The following is an 18,127-nucleotide window of genomic DNA, read 5'->3' on the forward strand; positions in this document are numbered from 1 at the left end:
AATTATGGTATATGAATGTAATGGAGTACTATTGTGCCATAAGAAATGATGAACAAGAAGACTTCAGAGAGGCCTGGAAGGACTTATATGACCTGATGCTGAGTGAAAGGAGCAGAACCAGGAGAACTTTATGCACAGCAACAACCACAGTGTGTGAGAGTTTTTTCTGGTAGACTTAGATTTTTGTAATAACACAAGAACTTCTGAAAAAAAAAAAAAAAATCCCAATGGTGGACCTCAAGGCAAAATGCCTTCCACACTCAGAGAGAGAAATATGGAAGTCACTCACGTAATGTAGCAGATCATGTTTGTGTATGTGTATCTGTTTGTGTATCATGTTCTGATTTGTTATACGGATTCTTTCATTTATCTTAGTCTGACTACATAGCATGACTATAGTGAAAATATACTCAATAGGAAAGTATATGTAGAATCTATACAGAATTGTATGCAGTCGTGGGGAGGGAGGGAGGTAGTGGGGGGTGGGTGGGGAGGGATAAAATCGCAATTGTATGGCAGTGATTGTTAAACATTAAAAAAATAAAAAAATTAATTTAAAAAAAAAAAAACAAAAAAAACAAACAAAGAGTCAGACCTGGCTGAAACAAGTAAACAACAAAACCCAGAGTTGTGGTGAGGATTAAATGGGAAAATAGTCATCAAGTTCTTGAAACAGTGCCTGGTACGTAGTAGGAACTTAAATGTTTGTTTCCTCTCTTCCTACCTACAGTGTTGTTATGAAGAATCAATCAATAAACATTTATATTAGATGTCTAAATGATGTCAGGCACCGTGCTAAGTGCTAAGAACATAAAGACAAAAATTAAATAATCCTTGCCCTGAAGGAGCTTGTACTCTAATGAGTGAGACAGCATGTAAACAGATAAATATATACCTAATATATGTAAAAAGGCAGCAGGTGATGCAGTAGATAGAGTATCTGACCAGGAGTCAGGAAGACCTGAGTTCAAATCTAGCCTTAGATATTTATTAACTATGTGACCTTGGGCATGTCACTTAATCATATTTTTCCTCAGTTTCCTCATCCATAAAATGATCTAGAGAAGGAAATAGCAAACCACTCCAGTATCTTTGCCAAGAAAACCCCAAATGGAGTCAGGAAGACTCAGACATAACTGAACAACTAAACAACAATAATTGTGCTCGTCCTTCATTGCCGAAGAAGAAGACCATGCTATGAGAGAAGTGATGACCTGACTTGCACTTGACTTTGTTTTGAGTGAGAGAGGGCTGTGCAGGTCACCAGCCTCTCTTCTCCTCCAGAGTCATCTGAATCCAGTGACCAGATATTCATCAGGTTGAATGGAGATGGTCCAGGATACAATAGGAGACCTTGGGTCCTTTAGGTCAAGGTCTTTGCAGGTACTCACTTAGGGTGAGGTAACTCCCATTCATTGAATAGGCCTGTTTAAGAAGTAGGCAGGGCATGGCCCCTTAAGACATCAAGCTGGGAGGGAAACAGCCATAGTTAGTACTGATAATCACTGTAAAGCTAGGAGGGTTCAGAAGAGCCCTGAGGCAGGGGCCCATTGGTGTCCCCGCTTCATAGTGCATTAGGTTTAACGGACAGGACAGAAGAAAGAAAAGGAGAGGGGAGGGGAGGGGAGGGGAAGAAGTCAGTAAAACCCAAGTCAACTGGGCATCTTTTGACCATGCAAATTTACCTTCCTTTGGAGAGGAGGAGGAAGGGGAGGGGGAGGCAGACTGGAGAGGAGGAGCTGAGTTACCCAGCTAGCTGGGTCCCCATTCAGCCAGCTGCGTCTACTCATAGGATTGGAACACTAACATATGTAAAATGAATACAAGGTACTTGAGGGACATCAGCAGTTGGGGTGGGGATCAAGAAAGGCTTCATGTAGAAGATGGTGCTTGATGTGAATCTTGAGGGAAACGAAGGATTCTAAATGCTTGGTAAACTTTAAAATGCTTTATAAATGTGAGTCACTATCATTATCATCTCTTGCTTTTTCGTTTACTTCTCCTTCTTCTCAGAAATCTTTATTTTGCAGCACCTCTTGAAGGACTAATTCCCCAACTTCCACTTGAATTGACAGGAACAGGCCACCAGAAGGTGATACCACTTCAGGGTTGTGGGAGTAACTTTGAAGGACTGGATTTCTAGTACTGTTACTCAGGGTGACATGTGCTCCCTGATTTATCAGCCAGCTGCCTCGATTAACTTTAATAATAATAATAACAATAGCTAACATTCATATAATGCTTACTATGTGACAGGCACTGCGATAAGTGTAATTATAATGTATAATATTTTATATAATATATATTATATACAACATAATATATGATTATATATAATAATTAATATAATTTATAATTATCTCATTCCATCCTTTCAATATGCCTGGACGGTAGGTATTATCATTATCCCCATTTTACAAATAAGGAAACTGAGGCAAACAGATTAAATGGCTTGCCCAGGTTCATACAGCTAGTGAGTGTCTGAGCTGGAACTGAACTCAGGTCTTCCTGACTCAAGGCCAAGAGCTCTATCCACTGTACTACCTATTTGCTTTTAAGGAAAGGGTATCCAGGAGAACATTGTACATAGTAACAGCAAGACTGTATGATGATCTTTTGTGAATAACTTAGCTATTCTCAGCAATTATCACAGACAATTCTGAAGGACTTAGAATGAAAGATGCTGTCCATCTCCAGAGAAAGAACTGGTGGAGTCTGCATACAGATCAGAGATGCGTTTTCTTCACTTTCTTTATTTTTCTTGGTTTTTTTTTTTTTTTGCTTTGTGTTTTCTTTCACAGCATGACTTATATGGAAATGTGTTTTGCATGACTACACATGTATAAGTAATTAGTCAAATTGCTTGCCTCTCAATGAGGGATGGAGAAGAGGTAGGGCTGGAGAGGAGGGAGGGCTGGAGGGAGAGAATTTGGAACTCAAATTTTGAAAAAAGAATGTTAAAATTGCTTTTTCTTTTAGTTGGAAAAAATAAAATATTATATACAAAAAAAGAGGAAAGATATTTACTGAAAAGGCACAGCAAGAATGGTGTTAGCAAAAAAACCATCACCCCAAATCAAGGGCTTACTCTCCCCTGGCAAACCCAAAGTTTCTAAGGAGAGTGGGCTCAAAATTGAGTAGTATAGTAGTAAGATATATTTGTAGGGCATAAATATGTCTAACAGGTAAGCTCCTAACTCCTCATCACTGGTAGTCCTCTTCTCTTTTTAAGGAGTCCTCATAAAGTTCCCCTAAGGTGTAGTTAGTTAGTTCTCTACAGAGCTCTGAGTATCAGTATCTTTCTAGAGTCCAGAGCTGGAACTTCTCTTCATGGTGGCATGGTGGGAAAAAAAAAAGGGTTGTGGAGGGAGTTTAATATATTACCTCTTCTCTATATTCTCCAACTGGATGGGTTTCCTATGAAACTGTTCACATGGCAAAGAAGGGAAGTAAATAATCTGTTTATTACTCTACAGTCTAGACATATCAGTTAGGTTTCTGAGATATGTGTATGTAATGAGTAAGGAGGAGCAGATGAAAAAGCAGAGGCTCCCACAGGAACCAATGGAATGTATAAAAGGCAGTAAGATACAATGCAAAGAACACTTGACTTGGGTCAAAATGACTTGTGTTCAAGTTCTGACTTTCCTCTTTTTACACTAGTTGTGGGACAATGGAGTCAATTGGTAACTTGGAAGGACTGAATTTCTAGTACTGTCACTCATGGTGACATGTACTCCATGATTTTTCAGCCAGATGTCTCGATTTACTTTAATAATAATAATAAGCCTTTTTTAAAATCAATTGATATTTACTAAGCTTATACTCTATGCCAGGCATTGTGCTAAGCACTGGGGATACAGAGAGGCAAAAGACAGTCCCTGTACTCAAGGAGCTTGAAATCTAATGGAGAAGACAACATACAAACAAATATATGATAAATAGGAGATAATCAGCAGAGAGGAGGTGTTTGAATTGAGGTGGGGAATTGAGGAAGGCTTCCTGAAGAAGAAAGGATTTTAATTGGGACTTAAAGGAAGCCAAGGAGATCAGTAGTCAAAGCAGAGGAGAGAAAGCATTAGAGGCATGCAGACAGCTAGAGAGAATGCCCAGTATTGAAAAATGGAATGTATTGTTTGTAGAATAGTCTGGAGACCAATGTCACTGAATCGAAGAGTATGAATCAGGGAATCAGGCCTGAAAAGACTGGAAAACTAGGAGGGAGATACTTTCTTAAATAGAAAATGGGAAAGATAATACTTGTAGCTTTTATTTCACAAGATTTTTGTAAAGAGAGTTGTAGAGTACTATGTAAAGAGAGGCCATTGTCATTATTTGTGCCTAAGAGAAGGCTTGTAGAGGAAGGGCAATGGGGCAGCAGAAAAGCATGTTCATTGGTAGCAAGTGGACCACCTACAACTAAATATCTCAATCCATTCTTCCAACATTGTCCTAAGGCCTAAAATGCTCTCTATTATAGGTGCTCCTTTGAGAAGAAGCATTGTCTCCAGAAGGTCCCTGAGAGGAATCACATTATAAGTCATTGACAGCACAATAGGAATAAGTTTATTATATCACTTTCCAAAAAGATCAGGAGCTGAGAGCAGATCCCTAATACGAGTTACACAAAAGATATCTCAGCAAGTAGGGGAAAGAGATAGATAGGTCCAGAACCCAAGATTTTGCCTAAGGAAGGTGGAACATCACAATGGGACCTGCAGGCAGACAGGAGGAATTTTTGTGGTTGTTCAGTCATTTCAATCATGTCTGACCCTTCATGACCCCATTTTGAGTTTTCTTGGCAAAGATACTGGAGTGGTTTGCCATTTCCTTCTGCAGTGGATCCATTTGGTCAGGCAATAAGAGATTAAGTGACTTGCTCAGAGTCACACAGTTGAGAAGTATCTGAGGCTAGATTTGATCCTCAGGCAACCAGGAGGAAATATATGCTCAAATGAAGCCATGTTCTCGTCAGTTTAGAAGTTTCTTTCAATGATGCCAATCAGGCCCCATCTTCTGAAAGCCAGGTCTGACTCAGGATAGTCCTCTCATCATTTAGGTTCAATATTGTAATAAATTGAAATATTTGTAGATCTGACAATTAACAAAAATCTATTCATTTAGCCATTGCAAGGGAAGAGTATTCAAAAAGAATATTCATGGAAGACACCACAGTTATTTAGCTACACACAGCTTCCTTGCTTCTTTATCCCCCACAGTGGTCTGCTGGTCAAGCATTTGGAACTGGCTGGAATTTCTTGTGGTTTTTTGTACTCAGGAACCAGGAAGCCTTGGAAATGGCCTGAGGCTGAACCTCCTGAGCCAATTAAAATTTCATGGCTAGTTTCAATTTCTTTTAAGGAAAAAAACCAGTCTAATTTGTATTGGGGAGGGACTTAGGTTATTTCTCTCACCACTGTCCATCCCTACCTGTCCTGTGCTACCGTTCTCTGTGTGCTCCGGTAAGATCAATACAAGAGGTCTACACAATGTCCTGGAGGCCTTCTTTGATACATATATTTTTTACATGAGAGTCTACAAATTTATTTCTACAAAAGGAACCATTTCAAGCTGTGTCTCTGTAAGAACAACAGTATTTCATATATCTTACAAAAAATAAAAGGGAAGGGGAATAAAAGGTCTAGAAGCCAGGTCATCCTATATCTGATCTCTTTGCACTCTACTCTCCAATCATGAGATCCTTTCATTGTAACAAAGGCTACTGTATGCTTGCTAAAGATTCTCAGAAAAGTGACCATAGAATATCCCAAATAAAAACCCCTAAACCAACCTAGGATGAAAAGCAAACAGCTCTGCCTAAAACCTCAGCCCAGGTGATAGGAGGGCATAAGTGCCCTCCTCCTCTCCCTTTCACTTCTCCTAGTGATACCAGGGCACCATTGGAACATTCAGGCTATTCAGCTGTCTTCTTTGTTTTTGCCATGAGTTCTTGCCCATTTTCTCTTCCTACAATACAAATCTTTGAAATATGTTTGTTGGTGAGTCTTCTTCAGTTATGTCCAGTTTGTGACTGCATTTGGGTTTTCTCGGCTATGATGCTGGAGTGGTTTGCCTATTTCCTTCTCCAGCTCATTTTTTTTTCAGATGAGGAAACAGAGGCAAACAGGGTTAAATGACTTGTCCAGGCTCACACAGATAGTAAGTATCTGAGGCCAGATTTGAACTCAGGGAGATGAGGCTTCCTGACCCCATGCCTGGCACTGTGTCCACTGTGCCACCTAATTACCCTCAAGATGTCATTGGTCCTCTTTGAAAATGAAGGACAAATAACAACAAATCTTTGATGCAATCTGCCAGTTCTGCTCTTCAGAGTTTGTCATTGGTCATACCCACCATGAACCTTTCCATGGCTTCTGAATGATTCTCATTTTTACTTCTTCAGGAGTGCCAGTGTTTCCCATTTAACTAACAGATAGCAGCCTCTATAGAAGGTTCATATTAAAAAGATGGCTTGGATGTATAGAAGTGATCATAGAAAACTGAAAACAAATTAATTAATTAATTAAAAAATATATTTGAAAGATAAGCATTTGCTTTTATGGGAGGTTTGGGGTCAAGAAAGGAAGTCTTCCATTTCTGCAAAGCAGTCAAGTTCACTCTTCTGCCTGTTCCACTCTGAATCCAGAGCCTTGTCCATCTGTATTATCTGTCCCAGATACATAATGTTGATGGACAAGCTCTATAAAGTATTCATCCAAATACCTTCGAATTCCGGTTCATAGACATTCTTTAAGTAATTCTTTACGTGGATGGACAGGCCAAACTCCATCAAATGACTCTGGTCAAGTAATCTAACCTGTCTCAGACTTAAGTTTTCTCATCTATAAAATAAGGAGTTTGGACATCATGGCCTCTAAAGGTTCCCTTCTAGCTCTCAATCTATGGTCTTGTTGCTTACAAATCTCCTCCAGGAGGCTCTGGAAAGTTTGGGATGTAATTAATATAATAGCATTGGCTAACAGGAACATCTAAGGGAACCTCAGAATCCCTCTTCAACCTGGACTCTGCACTGGATCTCCATCACAGTAACATAAGTGAACATCCATCTCTCTATTCTATGTCTCACCTGATATTTATTATCAGAGGGTCATTGAACAAGGTTGTTTCTATTACTATCACTTAAAAAGAATCTTGAATGATCTTGTAAAAAGACCGTGTAAAGCAGTATTCTGTTCTACCAAGTCAAATGTGTGTGGTTGGTTTTCTGGGCATTATTGGGGTTTTGTTCTTTTGTAATCAACAAGCAATAAGCAATATGGAGTTTTATGTTCTTTGCATCTTTCAGTTAATTGTGAAATGGTAAGATGTGGTCCTTTGTTAAAATTGATTTTGAAAGCTTTTTTGCTCCCTATTAATACCCTCATGGAGGATGCCCTCAATCTGTGTATAGATGGCCCTCATAAAGATTTTGTATTAATGAGAGGATGGGCATATAGGTCAGTAGTTATTGATCTTCTCCAAGCCATTTTTCTGATATTAATGAGATCCGATATTCTTCCATGTCTTTGGCATCTCCCCCTCTTTCAGATAGCTTGTGTATTAGTCTTTCAATGCCCTTATGACTGTGTTGCCTACAGCATGGATCTTCTCTACGTACACTTGATTCAACCCAAATGATTTTCTCTTCTTTGTTCTCTTTAGTGCCATTTCTACCTCCTCTAGAAACACATCTGGAACTACAATGTTAGCATCTAAGGGTGGTGGTTCCACTGTCTTTGATGAAGAAAAATCTGTTAAAAAGTTATAATGATTTTTTAAAAATCATTTCCATCTTTCATCTCTTCATGGTCTTGCTTTTGTTACCATCCTTGAATGTTTTTGGAATGAGTTTGCTTAGTTGATTATCTTGTCAAGATTTCTTCAAAGTGATTTTAGTCTCCCCTGCTTCTCTGCTTTATGGAATGATACTGTCCACACTTCACCATCTTTCTTCAAAAGTTCTTTCAAAGTAATTTAATATTTTAATCCAGGGTTGTCTTTGACTGCCCTCTCCACTTAGTGAGAAAATTAGACATTTTCTTCCTCTACAAGTTCTTTTGGTCCCTTTGTTGTGCCAATTAATTTATAGTGGTTAAAGTAGATAAAATCATTAAACTCAGTGTCTATGTCATTTTTATGTCCATTTTGAATTTTTGTTTCACTTCTATGCCATACCTTTTTCTCATTATTCTTCTTCCTTTTTTATAAACTAATTTGGATCTTAGCTCTAACAAAACTGCAGTGTGATTGTGCACTGACATCTGACTCAAATAGAATTTCCTAATCAATAACAAGTCTTTTCCTTTGCGTCAAAATATAGTCAATTTCATCATGTTATGCGGTGCTTAACAAGTTCAGAATTTAGCAATTATTTTCACAAAGAAAGTATTCATGATAGAGTTGTGAAGCACCTGTGAAACCCACAAATGTTTGGGTTTTCTCATTTCTTCTTCCTGATCTATACTTTCTCAACTATTTCTCCCCATACTCACCTTTTCCCTTCTTTGTATTGGAGTCCTGAAGTAACAGAATATATGTTGATTTGGTTTGAAGGGTTTTAGCAAGTTCCTATAGAATTTCTCTACCACTTCATTCTCAGCAACCACTGTTTGTTGCATACACATTAATCACATGGTGGTTTTTCTATTTTCTTTCTTTCTCTCTTTCTTTTATTTTTGTCCCAATACTGATCATTAAGACTGCAATACATGATGACCAAATGCCATGAAATAACCATGTTTCTTGTTGTCTCTGGGTAAATGACCAAGCCCAATCTGCCAACTCCTTTCTTTATCTCTCCAAGAAGTATCTGTAAGCCATCCTTTTATTTTAGCTTCAGTTTCCCTCCTTGTTCTTGCATTCTTAGCATGAATGTCAGCACTGATAAGCCAGCACCTCCAGCAATGAGTCTAGTCACTGGTCACTGAACAAAGGGTAACAGGAGTCAAATGAAAATTTCTCAATAGTCTAAAACAGGATGATTCTTAACACCTTCTGCCCTCTTTTCTGTTACTGACAACATCATTGCAAAGACAGGCAGGGCCAGATGGTACTGAAAGCCATGACTTTCATGGATGGCTAAAAATATTCATCAGTTGGTGGTCAGCCTACTGGTGATGTACCTCTTCATAGTTAGCTAGCCATACTTGAAACTTTATGAACAAAACTTGTCAGAATTGCTCTCAGTAATTTGTCAACAAGCATTTATTCAGGGCTTACTGTATATCAGACATTGATCTATAGTACAAAAAGAAGCAAGAAGAAAATTCAAAGAGGGATGAAAAGTGGAGTGGGGTCAGGTGCCCAAATAGTGGCATGGTGTGGAAAGCCTGAGAGTTGTAAGTAGAGCTAGGAGAGGAATGAAAGATGGATGGCCTAGACCAGGAGTGGAGAATCTGTGGCCTTAAGGCCACATGTAGCCCCCTGGGTCTTTGGGTGCAGCCTTTTGATTGAGTTCAAGTCTTACAGAACAAATCCTTTTATTAAGGGGATTTGTTCTGTGAAGTTTGGATTCAAATACCAGAATTGAGGACCTAGAGCACTGCATGTGGCCTCAAGGCAGGTTCTACCCCCTGGCTTAGACTTTTCAAAATAGAGGTTCCTGCTGATGCAAAGTGAAATGACCAGAACCGGGAAAACATCGTACATAGTAACAACAACATTGTGTGATGATCAACTATGAATGATTTAGCTCTTCTTAGTAATACAATGATCCAAGACAATTGCAAAGGATTCATGATGAAAAATGTTATTTACATTCAGATAAAGAATTTATAGACTCTAAATGCAGATCAAAGCATACCATTTTCACTTTATTTTTTTCAAGTTTTTTTTTTTCTTTTGGTCTGTTTCTTCTTTCACAATTGTGAAATGGAAATATATCTTACACAATTAAACTTATATAGCCTCTGTCAAATTGTTTACCATTTTAGGAACAGGAGAGAAGAGGGAGGGAGAAAAATTTGAAACTCAAAATCTTGTAAAAATGAATACTAAAAATTGTCTTTACATATAATTTGGAAAAAATACTATTAAATTTTCAAAAAAATAGATTCCTAAAGGAATTCAGCAATGGGAGAAGGAAGCTACAGAGTGAGAAGGCAGTTGAGGCTTGCTGGCAGTTGAGACTCTGATGGCATTTGAAATTCCGGGGCAACCTCCATGCCAAGATGAGGCATCAGAGGAGGACTTAGTGGAGGAAACAATACCATAAAATCATATAACTTTGGAACTGGAAGAAATGGAAGGAAGTGAACATTTCAGGAGAAGAGTAGTGTGCAGTAGTGATGGGGAAAGATCTGAAGTTAGGAGGTATGGAAGAGGGTAGCAAAGACAAGTTTTGGCAACTTTACTGTGTACCAGGCCAGCCTGTCCTGCCTGTTCTCTTTTAGGGTGGGAAGGGGGAAAGTGGAAAAGAAGTCTTAGCCCTTGAATACTCCTGGGGCATGATCAGCTGGCTCAGAGTTTTCAGAAGTTGCAGTGAGAATTGAGGGACTATACAAGCCCTTCCCAGGAGCCTCTATTCCTGCTCTCAGGTCTTGAGGTATCTGTTCCTTCACTTTCATGATGACATCTCCTTCTTACTTATTTGAAAAACTTATTTGTGAAAAGGCAGGGGAACTGTTTCTTCCAGAGGTGGAGAAGCCCCACGCACATATCCTGACATGGACTATTCTCTGACAGCTGGGAACATTAATGTGTTACCTGACTGTACATATATAATCTACATCAAATTGCTTACTGTTTTAGGAAGAGGAAAGAGAAGGAAGGAGAAAATTTTGGAACTCAAAATTTTGTAAAAACAAATGCTATGGAGAGAGAGAGGGGAAGAGGGGAGAGAGGAGAAAAAAATCTAAGATATATGGAAGTGATTGTAGAACACTGAAAACAAATAAAATAATTTTTAAAAATGCTAAAAATTGTCTTTACATATAATTGGAAACAATAAAATATGATTAAAGTAATTTTTAAGCTAAAAAAATTAACAGATCGCTTCTTGGAAAATGGGATCCAAGATATAAGGAACCAAAGGGTGTGAATAGACAAGTTTTTTTTAATTTAAATAGATTTTTATTGATGTGTTTTCTCTTAACATTTCCTTTTTATCCTTCCCTCTCCTCCTTCTCAGAGATCTATCCACTATAGCAAAGAATTTTTTTAAAGAGGAAGAAGAGGAAAAAATTGACAAAATCAATCAACAGGGTAAAAAAATTTGATATTATTAAAATGATCCATCTATGCAAAGGAGGGAGGAGATATCTTCTCATGTCTCTTCTTTGGGACCAAGCTTTGTCATTTTAACTTCACAATATTCAGTTTCAGTTGGCCATGTTGGTTCATGCCTATTATTATATCCCTGCTCCTGGGGTTGCTGAAACTAGTGGATTGCTTGAGTTCAGGAATTTTAAGCCACAATGGGCTATGCTGATCCAGTGTCTGCACAAGAAAATATAGAAATCCCACAGGATCAGGGGGCTGGCCCCCACGCTGCCTAGAGAGGGGTAAACCAGCCCAGGTCAAAAACAGAGCAATTAAAAACTTCCTTGATAATCAAAAGTAGGGTAGAGCCTGTGACTGGACACTGAACTACCAGCCTGGATGAGATAAGGATACTCAATATAAAAGAAAATTCAATTGCTTTTTTGTTGTTCTTTCTTTTAACATTGTTACAATCCTTGTGTGTTATTTTCTGAATCTTTTCAGAAAATTTCCCTTATAATTCATAAAAGTTTATTTCACTTATAGTTCATAAAAGTCTTTTCATGTGTCTTTGCATTCATGTTTATCCTTTCTTATATACACTATATATCCTTTCATTACATTCATATACCACAATTCATTTAACAGTTCTCTAATCAATGGATATCCTCTTTATTTCTAGTTCTTTACTAGTACCAAAAGTGCTGCAATAAATTTTTTTGGTGTAAGTGTAAGTTTTTTCTTTTTGTCAGTGACTCTCCTTGGTATTCAAGTCCAATAATGGAATCTCTATGTCCAAGGATGTAAACATTTTAGTCATTTAATTTGCATAATTATAATTTGCATTCCAGAATGGTTGTACCAAGTCATAGCTCCACCAATAATACATTACTAAGTCTTACTACAACTCTTCCAATATTGACTCTTTCCATCTTTTGACATCTTTGTCAATTTCCAGATGTGAAGTGAAGCCTCAGGTTGTTTTGATTTATTATCAGCCATTTGGGGTGTTCTTTCAGATGATTTTTAACATATTGCAATTCTTTGGAGAATTAACTGGTTGTATCCTTTGACCATTTCTCTTTGGGGTAATTGTTTCTGGTCCTAAATGGTTCTGTTAGTTGTCTATGTATCTTGGTCATCAAGTCCTTATTAGAGATATTTAACACAAAGATTTTTTCCCCCAGTTGACTACTTCCCCTCTGATTCTAGAAGCATCCATTTTATTTGTGCAAAAGGTTTTCAATCTCATGTAATCAAAGTTATCTGTATTGCCTTTTGTACTTACTTCTCTTGTTTGGTTAAGAATTCACCCTTACCCATACCTGTGAAAGGCATATGGTTTGTTTCTCTACTGATTTTTTAATGGAATGATCTTTAATATTCAGGTCAATTATCCATTTTAAATTTATTTCGAAACGTGTGTAAGGTTTTTAGTCCAAACCCAATTTCTGCTAGACTGCTTTTCAGTTTTATCAGCTATTCTTATCAAATCAGAAGTTCTTTCCTTGGTAATTTATATTTTCAAATTGATTAAAGACTGGGTTGTTGAGTTCAATTTTATTCTCCCTTGACTAATCTGTTCCATTGATCTATTTTTCTATTTTTTTAAAGTGTGCCAAAGGGTTTAAATGATTTCTGCTTTATAATGTAGTTTGTGGTGTGAAAGTATTACTCTTCTTTCATTCCCACTTATTATCATTATTTTTCTCTTGTTAGTCTAGATCTTTTGTTCCTCCAAATTAATTTTGTTATTATTTTATCCAGCTCTGTAAATTATCACTTGAATGGTTTAATTAGTGTAGCCCTGGCTCTATAAATTAACCTTGATAGGATCATCATTTTTATTGGCACAGTCCATCCATGAGTACCGGATATTTCTCTAGTTAAGTTGTTCTTTATTTTTTAAGTAATGTTTTACAATTCATTCTATACAGATATTGAGGCAATTTTCAAAAGACAAAATTCAATCTATCAACAATCATATGAAATTATGCCCAAATCATTTAAATTAAATAAATTAAAATTAAAATAACTCTGAGGTTTTACCTTGCACCTATCAGATTAGCAAAGTTGACAAAAGACAAAAATAGTAATTATTACAGGGTTTGTGAGAAGATAGACATATTACTGTACTGATGATGGAGCTGCTAATTGACCCAACAACTCTGGAAACCAGTATGGAATGAAACTATAAAAGTCATTAAATTGTATATGCCCTTTGATGCCATGATACTATTAGGCACTATCATTCCCCGACTCATCCAAGGAGGTCAAAGACAGAGGAAATAGTTCCATCCATACAAAAATATTTATATCAGCACTTTTGAAGCATCAAAGAACTGAAGGAAAACTGGATGCCCATAGACTGGGGAATAACTGAACATGCTGCAATTTATGAATGTAGTGGACTACCACTGTGGCATAAGAAATCATGAGCATGAAGAATTCAGAAAAAATTGGGAAGGTGTGAAAGAACAGATGCAGAGCAAAATAAACAAACCAGGAGAACAAGTCTACACAGTGACCACAATAATTTTAGGAATATTGCAAAACAACAGAATTCTGATCAATAACAAGGTCGATACTAACTCTGAAGTACTAACAGTGAAACTTGCTCCACTCTTGTTGCCAGAGAAGTATTGGACTGTAGTGGGGAAATGATGAAAATGTTGTTAGGACATGGTCGATGTGTTGACTTATTTGTCTAGCTACACTTTTGTGTTTCAAGAGAGGCTTCTATTGAGGTGAATTCCATCCCTAGGATAAAAAAAAATCAACCAAACATTAAAAAAAAAAAAGATGTCCTCAAGATCACTTTCCTTCTTTCACCTGGGACCCCAGCTTCATCTCCTGCTCTGATATGACTCCCTACCCCTTCTCTGGAATGAAATATCTCCCTTACCTGAGCTAAAATAATCCAGGTATCCCCACAGGAGACCAAACCACATAACAGAACATCCAAGATTTCAGGACATTGATGTTTCTCTCTCCTCCCTCCCACGCTCACCTGTCACAGGAAAGGTTCTCCCTGTCTTTATCTCTCTTCCCCATCATCAAAATTGTCTCCAAAGGAAACATAACAATAAAAAAGTAGAAGCCCCACCATGGTGCTTTAAAAAAAACAATCTTGGACTTAGAAAAACATGGAAAGACTTAGACTTATAAAGGAAGAGGTTATCCTCCTTCAGAGAAACAGAGGATAAATAAGTATAGTAGAGTCATATATAGATGTATGTATCAGTCTATATAGAGATATCTAGGTATATATATGTATATATAAATGCATATTTATGCATGTATATATTTTTGTGTATAGATGTATGTATGTTTTTATGTGTGTATATATACATATATGTGTGTGTATATATACATATATATATGTGTATGTATATATAAACATATCCACACTTAATTGTACCTTCTTGGGGGCAAAGATGGAGAGGAAGAAGGGAGAAAAAAGAACAAAGTAAAAAGTGCATAGCAGAGAACAAAAGAAAACTTAGAAGGAAGCAGAGAAAAGATGGACAGCTCTCAACACAATGCATAGTATTTATCATATGGCTTTCTTGAAATGGAAATGTATTGTATATTTTTAATCTCTTACATTCTACTGTACACATGACAATGCTTTTATTTCTTTTTTCTTTTGTGCTTAAGTTTTAATATATGTTTATAATATGCTTCTTTTTCTTTTCTTGTTGTGTATTTAAGTTTAAAATACATATTTTTGAAAAGACCTAAAGATACAGCTAGAGAGACTTTAGAGATAATCTAGTCAGTCTAACCCTTTCATTCTAGAAGTGAAGAAACTGAGGCTCAGTAGCTTCAGTGAGCTTCCCAACGTCCCATAGGTAGGATCACTGGGTGACACAGAGCTGGAAAGTACCATAAAGATCATCTAACCCAACCCTCCATTGAAAAGATGAGGAAAAGGAGGCCCCCAAAAGTCAAATATCTGCCCAAAGTTACTAGGGTAGTAAGTGGCAGAGTTAGTATTCAGATCCACATCCTTTGATTACAATCTAATGCTCTTTCCACTTCATGGCATTGCCAGCTCCTAGAGGTACATACCCAACTTCCATGCTTTGAGGATCTGTGATTTCTTCAGTGGATGCTACCTCCACGGACTTGAATTGTGATGCTTCCATGCTTTAATAGACAGGCTTTGTGAGTGGCTAGGACAAAAAAAAAATCATTATCACCTGATGGCCATTCTTCTATTTATTTTTTGCTGGATTAAGTGACTTGTCCAGGGTCACACAGCTAATAAGGGTCAAATGTCTGAGGTTGAATTTGAACTCAGGTCCTCCTGACTCTGGGGCCAGTATTCCATCTAATGCATGACCTAGCTACCCCTGGCCATTCTTCATGATGAATTTTTTTTTTTACTCTTATATTTTGTTTTTATTTTTATTTTTTAAATTTAATTTAATTTATTTTTTTAATGTTCTACAGTCACTACCATAAAATTTAGATTTTAACCCCCCACCACCTCCCTCTCTCCCCAAGATGGCATACAATTCTATATAGGATCTACAAATACTTTCCTGTGATGAATCTTTCTGACAGATAGATCATCTGAAGATGACCGACCAACCTAGTTTGTGCCTAAAGTTTTCCAGCTTGGGAAGACCTACTCCAGCTCACAGAATCACTTTGGAAAACCCAGAGTCACATCCCCACTAAGATGAAGCATCCTCAAATGAGGATTTGAGTCCGGGAGGTAAACATTCAATCCACTTCATCCTTTCTCTCTCCACCTGTGTAAAGGCTACAGAGATGGCCCTGGTACTCCCAGATTTCATACCCACCCCTGAAGATGCACTTTTGTAACTCAGTTTTCTCATCTGTAAAATAGGGATAACAAAAGCACCTACTTCACAGGCTTGTTGTGAGACTCTAATAAGATAATATCATTGAAGTACTTTGCAAACCTCAAAATGCTATATAAAGGTTAACTGTCATTAGAGCTGTTGTTTATTATTATTATTAATTATTATTATTACCTAGACAGCTAAGCAGAACAATGTTGGACAAGGAGTCAGGAAGACCAGAGTTTGAATCCTGATTCAAACTTGCTAGTTGTGTGGACCTAGGGAAATCATTTAGCCTCCCTTCACTTCAATTGCCTCATCTGCAAAATAATAATAGCACCTTCCTTCCGGGGTTATTGTGAGGATCAAACAAAATGATAAATGTAAATCATTGTGCAAATCTTAAAGCACGATACAACTCCTAGCTTTCATTACTGTTGTTGTCAACACTGTCTTCAAGGCTGTTCTTGGTATACGGTGTAACCCAATTTCACTTCTATAAACATATTGGATCATTTTACCCATAGCTTATCCATCTCCCAATCCCTATCTAGAAAGGGCACAGCAAAGTCTTGCTTGTCCCAGAGCTGTGTCATCCACATTTATACCAAACCTAGGACCCTGGAGGGAGAAACTTCTCCACCTCCCCAAGCCTGATAAGGTGCTTGGCCCTCTGTTCCGTAACCAGATTACTCCCTCCTTCCAGAGCCACCCAAGTGGATAAATTCCAGACCCCGGCTTCATCCCCAGTTTGTTGCAGTAATTCCCTCACTGCCCTAAGGGGAGGGAGGAAATGACTTTTCTCCTTTTTTTTTTATTATGAATTTGACAACAGGAACATATCTAAATGCAGATAATATGAAAAGAGACATATATGAAACTCTAAACCTATATTCTGTACTTGTAAAGGTACAGTGAGGTCTTCCACATTGAGGGTGTTAGGGCACCCCTACAATTTGAAAAATCTGAGTAAAAATTTTTCACCCTCCCTTCACACCAGAGAAGTCTGAATTTTTTCTTTTTCTTCTATAGAGTGTTTATATTGCCTCACTGTAAAATTTGGGTTGATATTATACAATACCATGCATACATTCTGTGCATTTCTGAGTTTCTAATCTTTTTTTCTGTGTTGTCTATTGGCCTTCACATGTCATCTGTGACTTCCACAAAACTCCCAAAAAATTCCCATTTAATTTCTTATGCCAACCTGCAGTATATCAAAACCACAATGGGGAAAGTTGGCATGTGAAAGGAATAACTATACATATTAATTCAGTGTAGTAATACCAATGATACCCGTTTGCCTGTATTTTCTTATGAAGACTTCTCCCTCTTCCCCTGACGCCATGTTCTTTCCCCCATCAGTCTTCTCTTCCCATAGATTCTGATCTGCCTATACCATCCTGGCTACTACTTAATCCTATGGTTATCATGTCAGTGAGATCATGGTGAAGGCACATCTGGATCAATCAAGCTTTAACCAAAAGCTCTGGTCCCCAACCAGACTGAGCAGTGCTATCCTCAGTCACAAGGGGCACAAGGCCACAGAGTGTGGATAGCTCAACCCTAACTTATCATTGTATCATATATGCAAGAATGGGCTTCAGGGATCACCTAATCAAACTCATTTATTTCCCAGATAAAAAACTGAGATCTAAAGAACTTAAGTGGAAGCCACATGGGGTATTCCAGATAAAGCAATGAACCTGGAGTCAGAAAGACCTGAGTTCTACTCCAGCCTCTGACACTTACTCACTATATGACCCTGGGCAAGTCCTTTAACCTTCTTTGCCTCAGTTTCCTCATCTTGTAAAATGAGCTGGAGAAGGGGATGGCAAACCACTCAGTATCTTTGCCATGAAAACCCCCAATGATGTCACAAAGAGTTGGACTTGATTGAAAACGGACGAGCAAAGTCCCTTCCAGCTCTCTATAATCCTGTAAGTGACTTGCCCAAATTAGTTGTCAAAGGCAGAATTTGACCACAAGTCTTCCAGCTCCAGAGACAACCTAATATATAAGTTTATAATATGCTTATTTTTCTTTTCATCTTGTGTATTTAAGTTTAAAATAATTTTTTTTAAAAAAAAAGACCTATAGATATAGGTAGA

This window comes from Notamacropus eugenii, chromosome 2 (assembly GCF_028372415.1).
Source record: "Notamacropus eugenii isolate mMacEug1 chromosome 2, mMacEug1.pri_v2, whole genome shotgun sequence".
Classification (NCBI taxonomy): domain Eukaryota; kingdom Metazoa; phylum Chordata; class Mammalia; order Diprotodontia; family Macropodidae; genus Notamacropus; species Notamacropus eugenii.